Consider the following 24,269-nt stretch of genomic DNA (forward strand, 5'->3'; position numbering starts at 1 on the left):
TGTCACCGTCCGACTCCAAAATTCAGCGGTTCCCCATCTCAGCCCAGAAAGCAGGAAGAACAACTTTTCTTGTGTCTTTCAGGTGCCTACCAAGGTAGTGTAAAAACTAGCAAAAGAACTCCTTTCTGGCACCTTCCCCGGTGGAGTTTTGCATGGGGTGTGTTTGGAACATTTTATCACCAGCCGACTCCAAAATTCAGCGGTTCCCCATCTCAGCCTCAGAAAGCAGGTAGAACAACTTTTCTTGTGCCTTTCAGGTGCCTACCAAGGTAGTGTAAAATCTACCAACAGAACTCCTGTCTGGCACCTTCCCCGGTGGAGTTGTGCAGGGGGTGTGTTTGGAACATTTTGTCACCGGCCGAGTCCAAAATTCAGCGGTTCCCCATCTCAGCCCAGAAAGCAGGTAGAACAACTTTTGTGGTGTCTTTTAGATGCCTACCAAGGTAGTGGAAAAAGTACCAGGAGAACTCCTGTCTGGCACCTTCCCCGTTGGAGTTGTGCATGGGGTGTGTTTGGAACATTTTGTCACCAGCCGACTCCAAAATTCAGCGGTTCCCCATCTCAGCCCAGAAAGCAGGTAGAACAACTTTTGTGGTGTCTTTTAGATGCCTACCGGAGCAATGTAAAAACTACCAAGAGAACTCCTGTCTGGCACCTTCCCCGGTGGAGTTGTGCATGGGGTGTGTTTGGAACATTTTGTCACCGGCCGACTCCAAAATTCAGCGATTCCCCATCTCAGCCCAGAAAGCAGATAGAACAAGTTTTGTGGTGTCTTTGAGGTGCCTACCAGAGCAATGTAAAATCTATCAAGAGAACTCCTGTCTGGCACCTTCCCCGGTGGAGTTGTGCATGGGGTGTGTTTGGAACATTTTATCACCAGCCGAGTCCAAAATTCAGCGGTTCCCCATCTCAGCCCAGAAAGCAGGAAGAACAACTTTTCTTGTGTCTTTCAGGTGCCTACCGGAGCAATGTAAAAACTACCAGGAGAACTCCTGTCTGGCACCTTCCCCGGTGGAGTTGTGCATGGCGTGTGTTTTGAACATTTTGTCACCAGCTGAGTCCAAAATTCAGCGGTTCCCCATCTCAGCCCAGAAAGCAGGAAGAACAACTTTTGTGGTGCCTTTCAAATGCCTACTAAGGTAGTGTAAAAACTACCAGGAGAACTCCTGTCTGGCACCTTCCCCGGTGGAGTTGTGCATGGGGTGTGTTTGGAACATTTTGTCACCAGCCGACTCCAAAATTCAGCTTTTCCCCATCTCAGCCCAGAAAGCAGGTAGAACAACTTTTGTGGTGCCTTTCAGCTGCCTACCAAGGTAGTGTAAAAACTACTAAGAGAACTCCTGTCTGGCACCTTCCCCGGTGGAGTTGTGCATGGGGTGTGTTTGGAACATTTTGTCACCGGCCGACTCCAAAATTCAGCGATTCCCCATCTCAGCCCAGAAAGCAGGAAGAACAACTTTTGTGGTGTCTTTCAGATGCCTACCGGAGCAATGTAAAATCTATCAAGAGAACTCCTTTCTGGCACCTTCCCCGGTGGAGTTGTGCAGGGGGTGTGTTTGGAACATTTTGTCACCGGCCGAGTCCAAAATTCAGCGGTTCCCCATCTCAGCCCAGAAAGCAGGTAGAACAACTTTTGTGGTGCCTTTCAGCTGCCTACCAAGGTAGTGTAAAATCTACCAAGAGAACTTATCTCTGGCACCTTCCCCGGTGGAGTTGTGCAGGGGGTGTGTTTGGAACATTTTGTCACCAGCCGAGTCCAAAATTCAGCGGTTCCCCAACTCAGCCCAGAAAGCAGGAAGAACAACTTTTCTTGTGTCTTTCAGGTGCCTACCAAGGTAGTGTAAAAACTAGCAAAAGAACTCCTTTCTGGCACCTTCCCCGGTGGAGTTTTGCATGGGGTGTGTTTGGAACATTTTATCACCAGCCGACTCCAAAATTCAGCGGTTCCCCATCTCAGCCTCAGAAAGCAGGTAGAACAACTTTTCTTGTGCCTTTCAGGTGCCTACCAAGGTAGTGTAAAATCTACCAACAGAACTCCTGTCTGGCACCTTCCCCGGTGGAGTTGTGCAGGGGGTGTGTTTGGAACATTTTGTCACCGGCCGAGTCCAAAATTCAGCGGTTCCCCATCTCAGCCCAGAAAGCAGGTAGAACAACTTTTGTGGTGTCTTTTAGATGCCTACCAAGGTAGTGTAAAAAGTACCAGGAGAACTCCTGTCTGGCACCTTCCCCGTTGGAGTTGTGCATGGGGTGTGTTTGGAACATTTTGTCACCAGCCGACTCCAAAATTCAGCGGTTCCCCATCTCAGCCCAGAAAGCAGGTAGAACAACTTTTGTGGTGTCTTTTAGATGCCTACCGGAGCAATGTAAAAACTACCAAGAGAACTCCTGTCTGGCACCTTCCCCGGTGGAGTTGTGCATGGGGTGTGTTTGGAACATTTTGTCACCGGCCGACTCCAAAATTCAGCGATTCCCCATCTCAGCCCAGAAAGCAGGAAGAACAACTTTTCTTGTGTCTTTCAGGTGCCTACCGGAGCAATGTAAAAACTACCAGGAGAACTCCTGTCTGGCACCTTCCCCGGTGGAGTTGTGCATGGCGTGTGTTTTGAACATTTTGTCACCAGCTGAGTCAAAATTCAGCGGTTCCCCATCTCAGCCCAGAAAGCAGGAAGAACAACTTTTGTGGTGCCTTTCAAATGCCTACTAAGGTAGTGTAAAAACTACCAGGAGAACTCCTGTCTGGCACCTTCCCCGGTGGAGTTGTGCATGGGGTGTGTTTGGAACATTTTGTCACCAGCCGACTCCAAAATTCAGCTTTTCCCCATCTCAGCCCAGAAAGCAGGTAGAACAACTTTTGTGGTGCCTTTCAGCTGCCTACCAAGGTAGTGTAAAAACTACTAAGAGAACTCCTGTCTGGCACCTTCCCCGGTGGAGTTGTGCATGGGGTGTGTTTGGAACATTTTGTCACCGGCCGAGTCCAAAATTCAGCGGTTCCCCAACTCAGCCCATAAAGCAGGAAGAAAAACTTTTCTTGTGTCTTTCAGGTGCCTACCAAGGTAGTGTAAAATCTATCAAGAGAACTCCTTTCTGGCACCTTCCCCGGTGGAGTTGTGCATGGGGTCTGTTTGGAACATTTTGCCACCAGCCGACTCCAAAATTCAGCGTTTCCCCATCTCAGCCCAGAAAGCAGGTAGAACAACTTTTGTGGTGTCTTTTAGATGCCTACCAAGGTAGTGTAAAAACTACCAAGAGAACTCCTGTCTGGCACCTTCCCCGGTGGAGTTGTGCAGGGGGTGTGTTTGGAACATTTTGTCACCGTCCGACTCCAAAATTCAGCGGTTCCCCATCTCAGCCCAGAAAGCAGGAAGAACAACTTTTCTTGTGTCTTTCAGGTGCCTACCAAGGTAGTGTAAAAACTATTAAGAGAACTCCTGTCTGGCACCTTCCCCGGTGGAGTTGTGCATGGGGTGTGTTTGGAACATTTTATCACCAGCCGACTCCAAAATTCAGCGGTTCCCCATCTCAGCCCAGAAAGCAGGAAGAACAACTTTTGTGGTGTCTTTCAGATGCCTACCGGAGCAATGTAAAAACTACCAGGAGAACTCCTGTCTGGCACCTTCCCCGTTGGAGTTGTGCATGGGGTGTGTTTTGAACATTTTGTCACCAGCTGAGTCAAAATTCAGCGGTTCCCCATCTCAGCCCAGAAAGCAGGAAGAACAACTTTTGTGGTGCCTTTCAAATGCCTACTAAGGTAGTGTAAAAACTACCAGGAGAACTCCTGTCTGGCACCTTCCCCGGTGGAGTTGTGCATGGGGTGTGTTTGGAACATTTTGTCACCAGCCGACTCCAAAATTCAGCTGTTCCCCAACTCAGCCCAGAAAGCAGGAAGAAAAACTTTTCTTGTGTCTTTCAGGTGCCTACCAAGGTAGTGTAAAATCTATCAAGAGAACTCCTTTCTGGCACCTTCCCCGGTGGAGTTGTGCATGGGGTCTGTTTGGAACATTTTGCCACCAGCCGACTCCAAAATTCAGCGGTTCCCCATCTCAGCCCAGAAAGCAGGTAGAACAACTTTTGTGGTGTCTTTTAGATGCCTACCAAGGTAGTGTAAAAACTACCAAGAGAACTCCTGTCTGGCACCTTCCCCGGTGGAGTTGTGCAGGGGGTGTGTTTGGAACATTTTGTCACCAGCCGACTCCAAAATTCAGCGATTCCCCATCTCAGCCCAGAAAGCAGGAAGAACAACTTTTGTGGTGTCTTTCAGATGCCTACCAAGGTAGTGTAAAAACTACCAAGAGAACTCCTGTCTGGCACCTTCCCCGGTGGAGTTGTGCAGGGGGTGTGTTTGGAACATTTTGTCACCAGCCGACTCCAAAATTCAGCGGTTCCCCATCTCAGCCCAGAAAGCAGGTAGAACAACTTTTGTGGTGTCTTTCAGATGCCTACCGGAGCAATGTAAAATCTATCAAGAGAACTCTTTTCTGGCACCTTCCCCGGTGGAGTTGTGCAGGGGGTGTGTTTGGAACATTTTGTCACCGGCCGAGTCCAAAATTCAGCTGTTCCCCAACTCAGCCCAGAAAGCAGGAAGAAAAACTTTTCTTGTGTCTTTCAGGTGCCTACCAAGGTAGTGTAAAATCTATCAAGAGAACTCCTTTCTGGCACCTTCCCCGGTGGAGTTGTGCATGGGGTCTGTTTGGAACATTTTGCCACCAGCCGACTCCAAAATTCAGCGTTTCCCCATCTCAGCCCAGAAAGCAGGTAGAACAACTTTTGTGGTGTCTTTTAGATGCCTACCAAGGTAGTGTAAAAACTACCAAGAGAACTCCTGTCTGGCACCTTCCCCGGTGGAGTTGTGCAGGGGGTGTGTTTGGAACATTTTGTCACCGTCCGACTCCAAAATTCAGCGGTTCCCCATCTCAGCCCAGAAAGCAGGAAGAACAACTTTTCTTGTGTCTTTCAGGTGCCTACCAAGGTAGTGTAAAAACTATTAAGAGAACTCCTGTCTGGCACCTTCCCCGGTGGAGTTGTGCAGGGGGTGTGTTTGGAACATTTTATCACCAGCCGACTCCAAAATTCAGCGGTTCCCCATCTCAGCCCAGAAAGCAGGAAGAACAACTTTTGTGGTGTCTTTCAGATGCCTACCGGAGCAATGTAAAAACTACCAGGAGAACTCCTGTCTGGCACCTTCCCCGTTGGAGTTGTGCATGGGGTGTGTTTTGAACATTTTGTCACCAGCTGAGTCAAAATTCAGCGGTTCCCCATCTCAGCCCAGAAAGCAGGAAGAACAACTTTTGTGGTGCCTTTCAAATGCCTACTAAGGTAGTGTAAAAACTACCAGGAGAACTCCTGTCTGGCACCTTCCCCGGTGGAGTTGTGCATGGGGTGTGTTTGGAACATTTTGTCACCAGCCGACTCCAAAATTCAGCTGTTCCCCAACTCAGCCCAGAAAGCAGGAAGAAAAACTTTTCTTGTGTCTTTCAGGTGCCTACCAAGGTAGTGTAAAATCTATCAAGAGAACTCCTTTCTGGCACCTTCCCCGGTGGAGTTGTGCAGGGGGTGTGTTTGGAACATTTTGTCACCGGCCGAGTCCAAAATTCAGCGGTTCCCCATCTCAGCCCACAAAGCAGGTAGAACAACTTCTGTGGTGTCTTTTAGATGCCTACCAAGGTAGTGTAAAAACTACCAAGAGAACTCCTGTCTGGCACCTTCCCCGGTGGAGTTGTGCAGGGGGTGTGTTTGGAACATTTTGTCACCGTCCGACTCCAAAATTCAGCGGTTCCCCATCTCAGCCCAGAAAGCAGGTAGAACAACTTTTCTTGTGTCTTTCAGGTGCCTACCAAGGTAGTGTAAAAACTACTAAGAGAACTCCTGTCTGGCACCTTCCCCGGTGGAGTTGTGCATGGGGTCTGTTTGGAACATTTTGCCACCAGCCGACTCCAAAATTCAGCGGTTCCCCATCTCAGCCCAGAAAGCAGGTAGAACAACTTTTGTGGTGTCTTTTAGATGCCTACCAAGGTAGTGTAAAAAGTACCAGGAGAACTCCTGTCTGGCACCTTCCCCGGTGGAGTTGTGCATGGGGTGTGTTTGGAACATTTTGTCACCAGCCGAGTCCAAAATTCAGCGGTTCCCCATCTCAGCCCAGAAAGCAGGAAGAACAACTTTTCTTGTGTCTTTCAGGTGCCTACCAAGGTAGTGTAAAAACTACCAACAGAACTCCTGTCTGGCACCTTCCCCGGTGGAGTTGTGCATGGGGTCTGTTTGGAACATTTTGCCACCAGCCGACTCCGAAATTCAGCGGTTCCCCATCTCAGCCCAGAAAGCAGGTAGAACAACTTTTGTGGTGCCTTTCAGCTGCCTACCAAGGTAGTGTAAAATCTACCAAGAGAACTTATTTCTGGCACCTTCCCCGGTGGAGTTGTGCAGGGGGTGTGTTTGGAACATTTTGTCACCAGCCGAGTCCAAAATTCAGCGGTTCCCCGTCTCAGCCCAGAAAGCAGGTAGAACAACTTTTGTGGTGTCTTTTAGATGCCTACCAAGGTAGTGTAAAAAGTACCAGGAGAACTCCTGTCTGGCACCTTCCCCGGTGGAGTTGTGCAGGGGGTGTGTTTGGAACATTTTGTCACCGGCCGACTCCAAAATTCAGCGGTTCCCCATCTCAGCCCAGAAAGCAGGAAGAACAACTTTTCTTGTGTCTTTCAGGTGCCTACCAAGGTAGTGTAAAAACTAGCAAAAGAACTCCTTTCTGGCACCTTCCCCGGTGGAGTTTTGCATGGGGTGTGTTTGGAACATTTTATCACCAGCCGACTCCAAAATTCAGCGGTTCCCCATCTCAGCCGCAGAAAGCAGGTAGAAGAACTTTTGTGGTGCCTTTCAGCTGCTTACCAAGGTAGTGTAAAATCTACCAGGAGAACTCCTGTCTGGCACCTTCCCCGGTGGAGTTGTGCATGGGGTGTGTTTGGAACATTTTGTCACCAGCCGACTCCAAAATTCAGCGGTTCCCCATCTCAGCCCAGAAAGCAGGTAGAACAACTTTTGTGGTGTCTTTCAGATGCCTACCGGAGCAATGTAAAAACTACTAAGAGAACTCCTGTCTGGCACCTTCCCCGGTGGAGTTGTGCAGGGGGTGTGTTTGGAACATTTTGTCACCAGCCGACTCCAAAATTCAGCGGTTCCCCATCTCAGCCCAGAAAGCAGGTAGAACAACTTTTGTGGTGTCTTTCAGATGCCTACCGGAGCAATGTAAAATCTATCAAGAGAACTCTTTTCTGGCACCTTCCCCGGTGGAGTTGTGCATGGGGTGTGTTTGGAACATTTTGTCACCGGCCGAGTCCAAAATTCAGCTGTTCCCCAACTCAGCCCAGAAAGCAGGAAGAAAAACTTTTCTTGTGTCTTTCAGGTGCCTACCAAGGTAGTGTAAAATCTATCAAGAGAACTCCTTTCTGGCACCTTCCCCGGTGGAGTTGTGCATGGGGTCTGTTTGGAACATTTTGCCACCAGCCGACTCCAAAATTCAGCGGTTCCCCATCTCAGCCCAGAAAGCAGGTAGAACAACTTTTGTGGTGTCTTTTAGATGCCTACCAAGGTAGTGTAAAAACTACCAAGAGAACTCCTGTCTGGCACCTTCCCCGGTGGAGTTGTGCAGGGGGTGTGTTTGGAACATTTTGTCACCGTCCGACTCCAAAATTCAGCGTTTCCCCATCTCAGCCCAGAAAGCAGGAAGAACAACTTTTCTTGTGTCTTTCAGGTGCCTACCAAGGTAGTGTAAAAACTATTAAGAGAACTCCTGTCAGGCACCTTCCCCGGTGGAGTTGTGCATGGGGTGTGTTTGGAACATTTTATCACCAGCCGACTCCAAAATTCAGCGGTTCCCCATCTCAGCCCAGAAAGCAGGAAGAACAACTTTTGTGGTGTCTTTCAGATGCCTACCGGAGCAATGTAAAAACTACCAGGAGAACTCCTGTCTGGCACCTTCCCCGGTGGAGTTGTGCAGGGGGTGTGTTTGGAACATTTTGTCACCAGCTGAGTCAAAATTCAGCGGTTCCCCATCTCAGCCCAGAAAGCAGGAAGAACAACTTTTGTGGTGCCTTTCAAATGCCTACTAAGGTAGTGTAAAAACTACCAGGAGAACTCCTGTCTGGCACCTTCCCCGGTGGAGTTGTGCATGGGGTGTGTTTGGAACATTTTGTCACCAGCCGACTCCAAAATTCAGCTTTTCCCCATCTCAGCCCAGAAAGCAGGTAGAACAACTTTTGTGGTGCCTTTCAGCTGCCTACCAAGGTAGTGTAAAAACTACTAAGAGAACTCCTGTCTCCACCTTCCCCGGTGGAGTTGTGCAGGGGGTGTGTTTGGAACATTTTGTCACCGGCCGACTCCAAAATTCAGCGATTCCCCATCTCAGCCCAGAAAGCAGGTAGAACAACTTTTGTGCTGTCTTTCAGATGCCTACCGGAGCAATGTAAAATCTATCAAGAGAACTCCTTTCTGGCACCTTCCCCGTTGGAGTTGTGCAGGGGGTGTGTTTGGAACATTTTGTCACCAGCCGACTCCAAAATTCAGCGGTTCCCCAACTCAGCCCAGAAAGCAGGTAGAACAACTTTTCTTGTGTCTTTCAGGTGCCTACCAAGGTAGTGTAAAATCTATCAAGAGAACTCCTTTCTGGCACCTTCCCCGGTGGAGTTGTGCATGGGGTCTGTTTGGAACATTTTGCCACCAGCCGACTCCAAAATTCAGCGGTTCCCCATCTCAGCCCAGAAAGCAGGTAGAACAACTTTTGTGGTGTCTTTTTGATGCCTACCAAGGTAGTGTAAAATCTACCAACAGAACTCCTGTCTGGCACCTTCCCCGGTGGAGTTGTGCATGGGGTGTGTTTGGAACATTTTGTCACCAGCCGACTCCAAAATTCAGCGGTTCCCCATCTCAGCCCAGAAAGCAGGAAGAACAACTTTTCTTGTGTCTTTCAGGTGCCTACCAAGGTAGTGTAAAAACTACCAACAGAACTCCTGTCTGGCACCTTCCCCGGTGGAGTTGTGCATGGGGTCTGTTTGGAACATTTTGCCACCAGCCGACTCCAAAATTCAGCGGTTCCCCATCTCAGCCCAGAAAGCAGGTAGAACAACTTTTGTGGTGCCTTTCAGCTGCCTACCAAGGTAGTGTAAAATCTACCAAGAGAACTTATTTCTGGCACCTTCCCCGGTGGAGTTGTGCAGGGGGTGTGTTTGGAACATTTTGTCACCAGCCGAGTCCAAAATTCAGCGGTTCCCCGTCTCAGCCCAGAAAGCAGGTAGAACAACTTTTGTGGTGTCTTTTAGATGCCTACCAAGGTAGTGTAAAAAGTACCAGGAGAACTCCTGTCTGGCACCTTCCCCGGTGGAGTTGTGCAGGGGGTGTGTTTGGAACATTTTGTCACCGGCCGACTCCAAAATTCAGCGGTTCCCCATCTCAGCCCAGAAAGCAGGAAGAACAACTTTTCTTGTGTCTTTCAGGTGCCTACCAAGGTAGTGTAAAAACTAGCAAAAGAACTCCTTTCTGGCACCTTCCCCGGTGGAGTTTTGCATGGGGTGTGTTTGGAACATTTTATCACCAGCCGACTCCAAAATTCAGCGGTTCCCCATCTCAGCCGCAGAAAGCAGGTAGAACAACTTTTGTGGTGCCTTTCAGCTGCTTACCAAGGTAGTGTAAAATCTACCAGGAGAACTCCTGTCTGGCACCTTCCCCGGTGGAGTTGTGCATGGGCTGTGTTTGGAACATTTTGTCACCGTCCGACTCCAAAATTCAGCGGTTCCCCATCTCAGCCCAGAAAGCAGGTACAACTTTTGTGGTGTCTTTTAGATGCCTACCAAGGTAGTGTAAAAACTACCAAGAGAACTCCTGTCTGGCACCTTCCCCGGTGGAGTTGTGCAGGGGGTGTGTTTGGAACATTTTGTCACCGGCCGACTCCAAAATTCAGCGGTTCCCCATCTCAGCCCAGAAAGCAGGTAGAACAACTTTTGTGGTGCCTTTCAGCTGCCTACCAAGGTAGTGTAAAATCTACCAAGAGAACTCCTTTCTGGCACCTTCCCCGGTGGAGTTGTGCAGGGGGTGTGTTTGGAACATTTTGTCACCAGCCGACTCCAAAATTCAGCGGTTCCCCGTCTCAGCCCAGAAAGCAGGTAGAACAACTTTTTTGGTGTCTTTTAGATGCCTACCAAGGTAGTGTAAAAAGTACCAGGAGAACTCCTGTCTGGCACCTTCCCCGGTGGAGTTGTGCAGGGGGTGTGTTTGGAACATTTTGTCACCGGCCGACTCCAAAATTCAGCGGTTCCCCATCTCAGCCCAGAAAACAGGAAGAACAACTTTTCTTGTGTCTTTCAGGTGCCTACCAAGGTAGTGTAAAAACTAGCAAAAGAACTCCTTTCTGGCACCTTCCCCGGTGGAGTTTTGCATGGGGTGTGTTTGGAACATTTTATCACCAGCCGACTCCAAAATTCAGCGGTTCCCCATCTCAGCCGCAGAAAGCAGGTAGAACAACTTTTGTGGTGCCTTTCAGCTGCCTACCAAGGTAGTGTAAAATCTACCAGGAGAACTCCTGTCTGGCACCTTCCCCGGTGGAGTTGTGCATGGGCTGTGTTTGGAACATTTTGTCACCAGCCGACTCCAAAATTCAGCGGTTCCCCATCTCAGCCCAGAAAGCAGGTAGAACAACTTTTGTGGTGCCTTTCAGATGCCTACCGGAGCAATGTAAAAACTACTAAGAGAACTCCTGTCTGGCACCTTCCCCGGTGGAGTTGTGCAGGGGGTGTGTTTGGAACATTTTGTCACCAGCCGACTCCAAAATTCAGCGGTTCCCCATCTCAGCCCAGAAAGCAGGTAGAACAACTTTTGTGGTGCCTTTCAGCTGCCTACCAAGGTAGTGTAAAAACTACTAAGAGAACTCCTGTCTGGCACCTTCCCCGGTGGAGTTGTGCATGGGGTGTGTTTGGAAAATTTTGTCACCAGCCGACTCCAAAATTCAGCGCTTCCCCATCTCAGCCCAGAAAGCAGGTACAACTTTTGTGGTGTCTTTTAGATGCCTACCAAGGTAGTGTAAAAACTACCAAGAGAACTCCTGTCTGGCACCTTCCCCGGTGGAGTTGTGCATGGGGTGTGTTTGGAACATTTTGTCACCAGCCGAGTCCAAAATTCAGCGGTTCCCCAACTCAGCCCAGAAAGCAGGAAGAACAACTTTTCTTGTGTCTTTCAGGTGCCTACCAAGGTAGTGTAAAAACTAGCTACAGAACTCCTTTCTGGCACCTTCCCCGGTGGAGTTGTGCATGGGGTGTGTTTGGAACATTTTATCACCAGCCGACTCCAAAATTCAGTGGTTCCCCATCTCAGCCCAGAAAGCAGGTAGAACAACTTTTGTGGTGCCTTTCAGATGCCTACCAAGGTAGTGTAAAAACTACCAAGAGAACTCCTTTCTGGCACCTTCCCCGGTGGAGTTGTGCAGGGGGTGTGTTTGGAACATTTTGTCACCAGCCGACTCCAAAATTCAGCGGTTCCCCATCTCAGCCCAGAAAGCAGGTAGAACAACTTTTGTGGTGTCTTTGAGGTGCCTACCAGAGCAATGTAAAATCTATCAAGAGAACTCCTGTCTGGCACCTTCCCCGGTGGAGTTGTGCATGGGGTGTGTTTGGAACATTTTGTCACCGGCCGACTCCAAAATTCAGCGATTCCCCATCTCAGCCCAGAAAGCAGATAGAACAAGTTTTGTGGTGTCTTTGAGGTGCCTACCGGAGCAATGTAAAATCTATCAAGAGAACTCCTGTCTGGCACCTTCCCCGGTGGAGTTGTGCAGGGGGTGTGTTTGGAACATTTTGTCACCGGCCGACTCCAAAATTCAGCGGTTCCCCAACTCAGCCCAGAAAGCAGGAAGAACAACTTTTCTTGTGTCTTTCAGGTGCCTACCAAGGTAGTGTAAAATCTATCAAGAGAACTCCTTTCTGGCACCTTCCCCGGTGGAGTTGTGCATGGGGTCTGTTTGGAACATTTTGCCACCAGCCGACTCCAAAATTCAGCGTTTCCCCAACTCAGCCCAGAAAGCAGGTAGAACACCTTTTGTGGTGTCTTTTAGATGCCTACCAAGGTAGTGTAAAAACTACCAAGAGAACTCCTGTCTGGCACCTTCCCCGGTGGAGTTGTGCAGGGGGTGTGTTTGGAACATTTTGTCACCGGCCGACTCCAAAATTCAGCGGTTCCCCATCTCAGCCCAGAAAGCAGGAAGAACAACTTTTCTTGTGTCTTTCAGGTGCCTACCAAGGTAGTGTAAAAACTAGCAAAAGAACTCCTTTCTGGCACCTTCCCCGGTGGAGTTTTGCATGGGGTGTGTTTGGAACATTTTATCACCAGCCGACTCCAAAATTCAGCGGTTCCCCATCTCAGCCGCAGAAAGCAGGTAGAACAACTTTTCTTGTGCCTTTCAGCTGCCTACCAAGGTAGTGTAAAATCTACCAACAGAACTCCTGTCTGGCACCTTCCCCGGTGGAGTTGTGCATGGGGTGTGTTTGGAACATTTTGTCACCGGCCGACTCCAAAATTCAGCGGTTCCCCATCTCAGCCCAGAAAGCAGGTAGAACAACTTTTGTGGTGTCTTTTAGATGCCTACCAAGGTAGTGTAAAAAGTACCAGGAGAACTCCTGTCTGGCACCTTCCCCGTTGGAGTTGTGCATGGGGTGTGTTTGGAACATTTTGTCACCAGCCGACTCCAAAATTCAGCGGTTCCCCATCTCAGCCCAGAAAGCAGGTAGAACAACTTTTGTGGTGCCTTTCAGCTGCCTACCAAGGTAGTGTAAAAACTATTAAGAGAACTCCTGTCTGGCACCTTCCCCGGTGGAGTTGTGCATGGGGTGTGTTTGGAACATTTTATCACCAGCCGACTCCAAAATTCAGCGGTTCCCCATCTCAGCCCAGAAAGCAGGAAGAACAACTTTTGTGGTGTCTTTCAGATGCCTACCGGAGCAATGTAAAAACTACCAGGAGAACTCCTGTCTGGCACCTTCCCCGGTGGAGTTGTGCATGGGGTGTGTTTTGAACATTTTGTCACCAGCTGAGTCAAAATTCAGCGGTTCCCCATCTCAGCCCAGAAAGCAGGAAGAACAACTTTTGTGGTGCCTTTCAAATGCCTACTAAGGTAGTGTAAAAACTACCAGGAGAACTCCTGTCTGGCACCTTCCCCGGTGGAGTTGTGCATGGGGTGTGTTTGGAACATTTTGTCACCAGCCGACTCCAAAATTCAGCTTTTCCCCATCTCAGCCCAGAAAGCAGGTAGAACAACTTTTGTGGTGCCTTTCAGCTGCCTACCAAGGTAGTGTAAAAACTACTAGAAGAACTCCTGTCTGGCACCTTCCCCGGTGGAGTTGTGCATGGGGTGTGTTTGGAACATTTTGTCACCGGCCGACTCCAAAATTCAGCGATTCCCCATCTCAGCCCAGAAAGCAGGTAGAACAACTTTTGTGGTGTCTTTCAGATGCCTACCGGAGCAATGTAAAATCTATCAAGAGAACTCCTTTCTGGCACCTTCCCCGGTGGAGTTGTGCAGGGGGTGTGTTTGGAACTTTTTGTCACCGGCCGACTCCAAAATTCAGCGGTTCCCCAACTCAGCCCAGAAAGCAGGTAGAACAACTTTTCTTGTGTCTTTCAGGTGCCTACCAAGGTAGTGTAAAATCTATCAAGAGAACTCCTTTCTGGCACCTTCCCCGGTGGAGTTGTGCATGGGGTCTGTTTGGAACATTTTGTCACCAGCCGAGTCCAAAATTCAGCGGTTCCCCATCTCAGCCCAGAAAGCAGGTAGAACAACTTTTGTGGTGTCTTTTAGATGCCTACCAAGGTAGTGTAAAAAGTACCAGGAGAACTCCTGTCTGGCACCTTCCCCGTTGGAGTTGTGCATGGGGTGTGTTTGGAACATTTTGTCACCAGCCGACTCCAAAATTCAGCGATTCCCCATCTCAGCCCAGAAAGCAGGAAGAACAACTTTTCTTGTGTCTTTCAGGTGCCTACCAAGGTAGTGTAAAAACTAGCAAAAGAACTCCTTTCTGGCACCTTCCCCGGTGGAGTTTTGCATGGGGTGTGTTTGGAACATTTTATCACCAGCCGACTCCAAAATTCAGCGGTTCCCCATCTCAGCCGCAGAAAGCAGGTAGAACAACTTTTCTTGTGCCTTTCAGGTGCCTACCAAGGTAGTGTAAAATCTACCAACAGAACTCCTGTCTGGCACCTTCCCCGGTGGAGTTGTGCATGGGGTGTGTTTGGAACATTTTGTCACCGGCCGAGTCCAAAATTCAGCGGTTCCCCATCTCAGCCCAGAAAGCAGGTAGAACAACTTTTGTGGTGTCTTTCAGATGCCTACCGGAGCAATGTAAAAACTACTAAGAGAACTCCTGTCTGGCACCTTCCCCGGTGGAGTTGTGCATGGGGTGTGTTTGGAACATTTTGTCACCGGCCGAGTCCAAAATTCAGCGTTTCCCCATCTCAGCCCAGAAAGCAGGTAGAACAACTTTTGTGGTGCCTTTCAGCTGCCTACCAAGGTAGTGTAAAAACTATTAAGAGAACTCCTTTCTGGCACCTTCCCCGGTGGAGTTGTGCATGGGGTGTGTTTGGAACATTTTATCACCAGCCGACTCCAAAATTCAGCGGTTCCCCATCTCAGCCCAGAAAGCAGGAAGAACAACTTTTGTGGTGTCTTTCAGATGCCTACCGGAGCAATGTAAAAACTACCAGGAGAACTCCTGTCTGGCACCTTCCCCGGTGGAGTTGTGCAGGGGGTGTGTTTTGAACATTTTGTCACCAGCTGAGTCAAAATTCAGCGGTTCCCCATCTCAGCCCAGAAAGCAGGAAGAACAACTTTTGTGGTGCCTTTCAGCTGCCTACTAAGGTAGTGTAAAAACTACCAGGAGAACTCCTGTCTGGCACCTTCCCCGGTGGAGTTGTGCATGGGGTGTGTTTGGAACATTTTGTCACCAGCCGACTCCAAAATTCAGCGTTTCCCCATCTCAGCCCAGAAAGCAGGTAGAACAACTTTTGTGGTGCCTTTCAGCTGCCTACCAAGGTAGTGTAAAAACTACTAAGAGAACTCCTGTCTGGCACCTTCCCCGGTGGAGTTGTGCATGGGGTGTGTTTGGAACATTTTGTCACCGGCCGACTCCAAATTCAGCGGTTCCCCATCTCAGCCCAGAAAGCAGGTAGAACAACTTTTGTGGTGTCTTTCAAATGCCTACCGGAGCAATGTAAAATCTATCAAGAGAACTCCTTTCTGGCACCTTCCCCGGTGGAGTTGTGCATGGGGTGTGTTTGGAACATTTTGTCACCAGCCGAGTCCAAAATTCAGCGGTTCCCCATCTCAGCCCAGAAAGCAGGTAGAACAACTTTTGTGGTGCCTTTCAAATGCCTACCAAGGTAGTGTAAAAACTACCAACAGAACTCGTTTCTGGCACCTTCCCCGGTGGAGTTGTGCAGGGGGTGTGTTTGGAACATTTTGTCACCAGCCGAGTCCAAAATTCAGCGGTTCCCCAACTCAGCCCAGAAAGCAGGAAGAACAACTTTTCTTGTGTCTTTCAGGTGCCTACCAAGGTAGTGTAAAACGTACCAAGAGAACTCCTGTCTGGCACCTTCCCCGGTGGAGTTGTGCATGGGGAGTGTTTGGAACATTTTGTCACCAGCCGACTCCAAAATTCAGCGGTTCCCCATCTCAGCCCAGAAAGCAGGTAGAACAACTTTTGTGGTGTCTTTCAGATGCCTACCAAGGTAGTGTAAAAACTAGCAGGAGAACTCCTGTCTGGCACCTTCCCCGGTGGAGTTGTGCAGGGGGTGTGTTTGGAACATTTTGTCACCAGCCGAGTCCAAAATTCAGCTCTTCCCCATCTCAGCCCAGAAAGCAGGAAGAACAACTTTTGTGGTGTCTTTTTGATGCCTACCAAGGTAGTGTAAAACGTACCAAGAGAACTCCTGTCTGGCACCTTCCCCGGTGGAGTTGTGCATGGGGTGTGTTTGGAACATTTTGTCACCAGCCGACTCCAAAATTCAGCGGTTCCCCATCTCAGCCCAGAAAGCAGGTAGAACAACTTTTGTGGTGTTTTTCAGATGCCTACCAAGGTAGTGTAAAAAGTACCAGGAGAACTCCTGTCTGGCACCTTCCCCGGTGGAGTTGTGCATGGGGTGTGTTTGGAACATTTTGTCACCAGCCGACTCCAAAATTCAGCGGTTCCCCATCTCAGCCCAGAAAGCAGGTAGAACAACTTTTGTGGTGTTTTTCAGATGCCTACCAAGGTAGTGTAAAAACTAGCAGGAGAACTCCTGTCTGGCACCTTCCCCGGTGGAGTTGTGCAGGGGGTGTGTTTGGAACATTTTGTCACCAGCCGACTCCAAAATTCAGCTCTTCCCCATCTCAGCCCAGAAAGCAGGAAGAACAACTTTTGTGGTGTCTTTTTGATGCCTACCAAGGTAGTGTAAAACGTACCAAGAGAACTCCTGCCTGGCACCTTCCCCGGTGGAGTTGTGCATGGGGTGTGTTTGGAACATTTTGCCACCAGCCGACTCCAAAATTCAGCGGTTCCCCATCTCAGCCCAGAAAGCAGGAAGAACAACTTTTGTGGTGCCTTTCAAATGCCTACCAAGGTAGTGTAAAAACTACCAGGAGAACTCCTGTCTGGCACCTTCCACGGTGGAGTTGTGCAGGGGGTGTGTTTTGAACATTTTGTCACCAGCTGAGTCAAAATTCAGAGGTTCCCCATCTCAGCCCAGAAAGCAGGAAGAACAACTTTTCTTGTGTCTTTCAGGTGCCTACCAAGGTAGTGTAAAAACTACCAGGAGAACTCCTGTCTGGCACCTTCCCCGGTGGAGTTGTGCATGGGGTGTGTTTGGAACATTTTGTCACCAGCCGACTCCAAAATTCAGCGTTTCCCCATCTCAGCCCAGAAAGCAGGTAGAACAACTTTTGTGGTGCCTTTCAGCTGCCTACCAAGGTAGTGTAAAAACTACTAAGAGAACTCCTGTCTGGCACCTTCCCCGGTGGAGTTGTGCATGGGGTGTGTTTGGAACATTTTGTCACCGGCCGACTCCAAATTCAGCGGTTCCCCATCTCAGCCCAGAAAGCAGGTAGAACAACTTTTGTGGTGTCTTTCAAATGCCTACCGGAGCAATGTAAAATCTATCAAGAGAACTCCTGTCTGGCACCTTCCCCGGTGGAGTTGTGCAGGGGGTGTGTTTGGAACATTTTGTCACCAGCCGAGTCCAAAATTCAGCGGTTCCCCATCTCAGCCGCAGAAAGCAGGTAGAACAACTTTTGTGGTGCCTTTCAAATGCCTACCAAGGTAGTGTAAAAACTAGCAGGAGAACTCCTGTCTGGCACCTTCCCCGGTGGAGTTGTGCAGGGGGTGTGTTTGGAACATTTTGTCACCAGCCGAGTCCAAAATTCAGCGGTTCCCCAACTCAGCCCAGAAAGCAGGAAGAACAACTTTTCTTGTGTCTTTCAGGTGCCTACCAAGGTAGTGTAAAACGTACCAAGAGAACTCCTGTCTGGCACCTTCCCCGGTGGAGTTGTGCATGGGGTGTGTTTGGAACATTTTGTCACCAGCCGACTCCAAAATTCAGCGGTTCCCCATCTCAGCCCAGAAAGCAGGTAGAACAACTTTTGTGGTGTCTTTCAGATGCCTACCGGAGCAATGTAAAATCTATCAAGAGAACTCCTTTCTGGCACCTTCCCCGGTGGAGTTTTGCATGGGGTGTGTTTGGAACATTTTATCACCAGCCGACTCCAAAATTCAGCGGTTCCCCATCTCAGCCGCAGAAAGCAGGTAGAACAACTTTTCTTGTGCCTTTCAGCTGCCTACCAAGGTAGTGTAAAATCTACCAACAGAACTCCTGTCTGGCACCTTCCCCGGTGGAGTTGTGCATGGGGTGTGTTTGGAACATTTTGTCACCAGCCGACTCCAAAATTCAGCGGTTCCCCATCTCAGCCCAGAAAGCAGGTAGAACAACTTTTGTGGTGTCTTTTAGATGCCTACCAAGGTAGTGTAAAAAGTACCAGGAGAACTCCTGTCTGGCACCTTCCCCGTTGGAGTTGTGCATGGGGTGTGTTTGGAACATTTTGTCACCAGCCGACTCCAAAATTCAGCGGTTCCCCATCTCAGCCCAGAAAGCAGGAAGAACAACTTTTGTGGTGTCTTTCAGATGCCTACCGGAGCAATGTAAAAACTACCAGGATAACTCCTGTCTGGCACCTTCCTCGGTGGAGTTGTGCATGGCGTGTGTTTTGAACATTTTGTCACCAGCTGAGTCAAAATTCAGCGGTTCCCCATCTCAGCCCAGAAAGCAGGAAGAACAACTTTTGTGGTGCCTTTCAAATGCCTACTAAGGTAGTGTAAAAACTAGCAGGAGAACTCCTGTCTGGCACCTTCCCCGTTGGAGTTGTGCATGGGGTGTGTTTGGAACATTTTGTCACCAGCCGACTCCAAAATTCAGCTTTTCCCCATCTCAGCCCAGAAAGCAGGTAGAACAACTTTTGTGGTGCCTTTCAGCTGCCTACCAAGGTAGTGTAAAAACTACCAGGAGAACTCCTGTCTGGCACCTTCCCCGGTGGAGTTGTGCATGGGGTGTGTTTGGAACATTTTGTCACCGGCCGACTCCAAAATTCAGCGATTCCCCATCTCAGCCCAGAAAGCAGGTAGAACAACTTTTGTGGTGTCTTTCAGATGCCTACCGGAGCAATGTAAAATCTATCAAGAGAACTCCTTTCTGGCACCTTCCCCGGTGGAGTTGTGCAGGGGGTGTGTTTGGAACATTTTGTCACCGGCCAACTCCAAAATTCAGCGGTTCCCCAACTCAGCCCAGAAAGCAGGTAGAACAACTTTTCTTGTGTCTTTCAGGTGCCTACCAAGGTAGTGTAAAATCTATCAAGAGAACTCCTTTCTGGCACCTTCCCCGGTGGAGTTGTGCATGGGGTCTGTTTGGAACATTTTGCCACCAGCCGACTCCAAAATTCAGCGGTTCCCCATCTCAGCCCAGAAAGCAGGAAGAACAACTTTTGTGGTGTCTTTTAGATGCCTACCAAGGTAGTGTAAAAAGTACCAGGAGAACTCCTGTCTGGCACCTTCCCCGTTGGAGTTGTGCATGGGGTGTGTTTGGAACATTTTGTCACCAGCCGACTCCAAAATTCAGCGATTCCCCATCTCAGCCCAGAAAGCAGGAAGAACAACTTTTCTTGTGTCTTTCAGGTGCCTACCAAGGTAGTGTAAAAACTACCAACAGAACTCCTGTCTGGCACCTTCCCCGGTGGAGTTGTGCATGGGGTCTGTTTGGAACATTTTGCCACCAGCCGACTCCAAAATTCAGCGGTTCCCCATCTCAGCCCAGAAAGCAGGTAGAACAACTTTTGTGGTGCCTTTCAGGTGCCTACCAAGGTAGTGTAAAATCTACCAAGAGAACTCCTGTCTGGCACCTTCCCCGGTGGAGTTGTGCAGGGGGTGTGTTTGGAACATTTTGTCACCAGCCGAGTCCAAAATTCAGCGGTTCCCCATCTCAGCCCAGAAAGCAGGTAGAACAACTTTTGTGGTGTCTTTTAGATGCCTACCAAGGTAGTGTAAAAAGTACCAGGAGAACTCCTGTCTGGCACCTTCCCCGGTGGAGTTGTGCAGGGGGTGTGTTTGGAACATTTTGTCACCGGCCGACTCCAAAATTCAGCGGTTCCCCATCTCAGCCCAGAAAGCAGGAAGAACAACTTTTCTTGTGTCTTTCAGGTGCCTACCAAGGTAGTGTAAAAACTAGCAAAAGAACTCCTTTCTGGCACCTTCCCCGGTGGAGTTTTGCATGGGGTGTGTTTGGAACATTTTATCACCAGCCGACTCCAAAATTCAGCGGTTCCCCATCTCAACCGCAGAAAGCAGGTAGAACAACTTTTGTGGTGCCTTTCAGCTGCCTACCAAGGTAGTGTAAAATCTACCAGGAGAACTCCTGTCTGGCACCTTCCCCGGTGGAGTTGTGCATGGGCTGTGTTTGGAACATTTTGTCACCAGCCGACTCCAAAATTCAGCGGTTCCCCATCTCAGCCCAGAAAGCAGGTAGAACAACTTTTGTGGTGCCTTTCAGCTGCCTACCAAGGTAGTGTAAAAACTACTAAGAGAACTCCTGTCTGGCACCTTCCCCGGTGGAGTTGTGCAGGGGGTGTGTTTGGAACATTTTGTCACCAGCCGACTCCAAAATTCAGCGGTTCCCCATCTCAGCCCAGAAAGCAGGTACAACTTTTGTGGTGTCTTTTAGATGCCTACCAAGGTAGTGTAAAAACTACCAAGAGAACTCCTGTCTGGCACCTTCCCCGGTGGAGTTGTGCATGGGGTGTGTTTGGAACATTTTGTCACCAGCCGAGTCCAAAATTCAGCGGTTCCCCAACTCAGCCCAGAAAGCAGGAAGAACAACTTTTCTTGTGCCTTTCAGGTGCCTACCAAGGTAATGTAAAAACTAGCTACAGAACTCCTTTCTGGCACCTTCCCCGGTGGAGTTGTGCATGGGGTGTGTTTGGAACATTTTATCACCAGCCGACTCCAAAATTCAGCGGTTCCCCATCTCAGCCCAGAAAGCAGGTAGAACAACTTTTGTGGTGCCTTTCAGGTGCCTACCAAGGTAGTGTAAAAACTACCAAGAGAACTCCTTTCTGGCACCTTCCCCGGTGGATTTGTGCATGGGGTGTGTTTGGAACATTTTGTCACCGGCCGACTCCAAAATTCAGCGATTCCCCATCTCAGCCCAGAAAGCAGATAGAACAAGTTTTGTGGTGTCTTTGAGGTGCCTACCAGAGCAATGTAAAATCTATCAAGAGAACTCCTGTCTGGCACCTTCCCCGGTGGAGTTGTGCATGGGGTGTGTTTGGAACATTTTATCACCAGCCGAGTCCAAAATTCAGCGGTTCCCCATCTCAGCCCAGAAAGCAGGTACAACAACTTTTGTGGTGTCTTTCAGATGCCTACCGGAGCAATGTAAAAACTACCAGGAGAACTCCTGTCTGGCACCTTCCTCGGTGGAGTTGTGCATGGCGTGTGTTTTGAACATTTTGTCACCAGCTGAGTCAAAATTCAGCGGTTCCCCATCTCAGCCCAGAAAGCAGGAAGAACAACTTTTGTGGTGCCTTTCAAATGCCTACTAAGGTAGTGTAAAAACTACCAGGAGAACTCCTGTCTGGCACCTTCCCCGGTGGAGTTGTGCATGGGGTGTGTTTGGAACATTTTGTCACCAGCCGACTCCAAAATTCAGCGTTTCCCCATCTCAGCCCAGAAAGCAGGTAGAACAACTTTTGTGGTGCCTTTCAGCTGCCTACCAAGGTAGTGTAAAAACTACTAAGAGAACTCCTGTCTGGCACCTTCCCCGGTGGAGTTGTGCATGGGGTGTGTTTGGAACATTTTGTCACCGGCCGACTCCAAAATTCAGCGATTCCCCATCTCAGCCCAGAAAGCAGGTAGAACAACTTTTGTGGTGTCTTTCAGATGCCTACCGGAGCAATGTAAAATCTATCAAGAGAACTCCTTTCTGGCACCTTCCCCGGTGGAGTTGTGCAGGGGGTGTGTTTGGAACATTTTGTCACCGGCCGAGTCCAAAATTCAGCGGTTCCCCATCTCAGCCCAGAAAGCAGGAAGAACAACTTTTCTTGTGTCTTTCAGGTGCCTACCAAGGTAGTGTGAAATCTATCAAGAGAACTCCTTTCTGGCACCTTCCCCGGTGGAGTTGTGCATGGGGTCTGTTTGGAACATTTTGCCACCAGCCGACTCCAAAATTCAGCGTTTCCCCATCTCAGCCCAGAAAGCAGGTAGAACAACTTTTGTGGTGTCTTTTAGATGCCTACCAAGGTAGTGTAAAAACTACTAAGAGAACTCCTGTCTGGCACCTTCCCCGGTGGAGTTGTGCAGGGGGTGTGTTTGGAACATTTTGTCACCGGCCGACTCCAAAATTCAGCGGTTCCCCATCTCAGCCCAGAAAGCAGGAAGAACAACTTTTCTTGTGTCTTTCAGGTGCCTACCAAGGTAGTGTAAAAACTAGCAAAAGAACTCCTTTCTGGCACTTTCCCCGGTGGAATTTTGCATGGGGTGTGTTTGGAACATTTTATCACCAGCCGACTCCAAAATTCAGCGGTTCCCCATCTCAGCCGCAGAAAGCAGGTAGAACAACTTTTCTTGTGCCTTTCAGCTGCCTACCAAGGTAGTGTAAAATCTACCAACAGAACTCCTGTCTGGCACCTTCCCCGGTGGAGTTGTGCATGGGGTGTGTTTGGAACATTTTGTCACCGGCCGAGTCCAAAATTCAGCGGTTCCCCATCTCAGCCCAGAAAGCAGGTAGAACAACTTTTGTGGTGTCCTTTAGATGCCTACCAAGGTAGTGTAAAAACTACCAGGAGAACTCCTGTCTGGCACCTTCCCCGTTGGAGTTGTGCATGGGGTGTGTTTGGAACATTTTGTCACCAGCCGACTCCAAAATTCAGCGGTTCCCCATCTCAGCCCAGAAAGCAGGTAGAACAACTTTTGTGGTGCCTTTCAGCTGCCTACCAAGGTAGTGTAAAAACTATTAAGAGAACTCCTGTCTGGCACCTTCCCCGGTGGAGTTGTACATGGGGTGTGTTTGGAACATTTTATCACCAGCCGACTCCAAAATTCAGCGGTTCCCCATCTCAGCCCAGAAAGCAGGAAGAACAACTTTTGTGGTGTCTTTCAGATGCCTACCGGAGCAATGTAAAAACTACCAGGAGAACTCCTGTCTGGCACCTTCCCCGGTGGAGTTGTGCATGGGGTGTGTTTTGAACATTTTGTCACCAGCTGAGTCAAAATTCAGCGGTTCCCCATCTCAGCCCAGAAAGCAGGAAGAACAACTTTTGTGGTGCCTTTCAAATGCCTACTAAGGTAGTGTAAAAACTACCAGGAGAACTCCTGTCTGGCACCTTCCCCGGTGGAGTTGTGCATGGGGTGTGTTTGGAACATTTTGTCACCAGCCGACTCCAAAATTCAGCTTTTCCCCATCTCAGCCCAGAAAGCAGGTAGAACAACTTTTGTGGTGCCTTTCAGCTGCCTACCAAGGTAGTGTAAAAACTACTAAGAGAACTCCTGTCTGGCACCTTCCCCGGTGGAGTTGTGCATGGGGTGTGTTTGGAACATTTTGTCACCGGCCGACTCCAAAATTCAGCGATTCCCCATCTCAGCCCAGAAAGCAGGTAGAACAACTTTTGTGGTGTCTTTCAGATGCCTACCGGAGCAATGTAAAATCTATCAAGAGAACTCCTTTCTGGCACCTTCCCCGGTGGAGTTGTGCAGGGGGTGTGTTTGGAACATTTTGTCACCGGCCGACTCCAAAATTCAGCGGTTCCCCAACTCAGCCCAGAAAGCAGGTAGAACAACTTTTCTTGTGTCTTTCAGGTGCCTACCAAGGTAGTGTAAAATCTATCAAGAGAACTCCTTTCTGGCACCTTCCCCGGTGGAGTTGTGCATGGGGTCTGTTTGGAACATTTTGCCACCAGCCGACTCCAAAATTCAGCGGTTCCCCATCTCAGCCCAGAAAGCAGGTAGAACAACTTTTGTGGTGTCTTTTAGATGCCTACCAAGGTAGTGTAAAATCTACCAAGAGAACTCCTGTCTGGCACCTTCCCCGTTGGAGTTGTGCATGGGGTGTGTTTGGAACATTTTGTCACCAGCCGACTCCAAAATTCAGCGATTCCCCATCTCAGCCCAGAAAGCAGGAAGAACAACTTTTGTGGTGCCTTTCAGGTGCCTACCAAGGTAGTGTAAAAACTAGCAAAAGAACTCCTTTCTGGCACCTTCCCCGGTGGAGTTTTGCATGGGGTGTGTTTGGAACATTTTATCACCAGCCGACTCCAAAATTCAGCGGTTCCCCATCTCAGCCCAGAAAGCAGGAAGAACAACTTTTGTGGTGTCTTTCAGATGCCTACCGGAGCAATGTAAAAACTACTAAGAGAACTCCTGTCTGGCACCTTCCCCGGTGGAGTTGTGCATGGGGTGTGTTTGGAACATTTTGTCACCGGCCGAGTCCAAAATTCAGCGGTTCCCCATCTCAGCCCAGAAAGCAGGTAGAACAACTTTTGTGGTGCCTTTCAGCTGCCTACCAAGGTAGTGTAAAAACTAGCAAAAGAACTCCTTTCTGGCACCTTCCCCGGTGGAGTTGTGCATGGGGTGTGTTTGGAACATTTTATCACCAGCCGACTCCAAAATTCAGCGGTTCCCCATCTCAGCCCAGAAAGCAGGAAGAACAACTTTTGTGGTGTCTTTCAGATGCCTACCGGA

The sequence above is a fragment of the Falco biarmicus genome, chromosome 15, assembly GCF_023638135.1.
Source record: "Falco biarmicus isolate bFalBia1 chromosome 15, bFalBia1.pri, whole genome shotgun sequence".
NCBI classification, from domain to species: domain Eukaryota; kingdom Metazoa; phylum Chordata; class Aves; order Falconiformes; family Falconidae; genus Falco; species Falco biarmicus.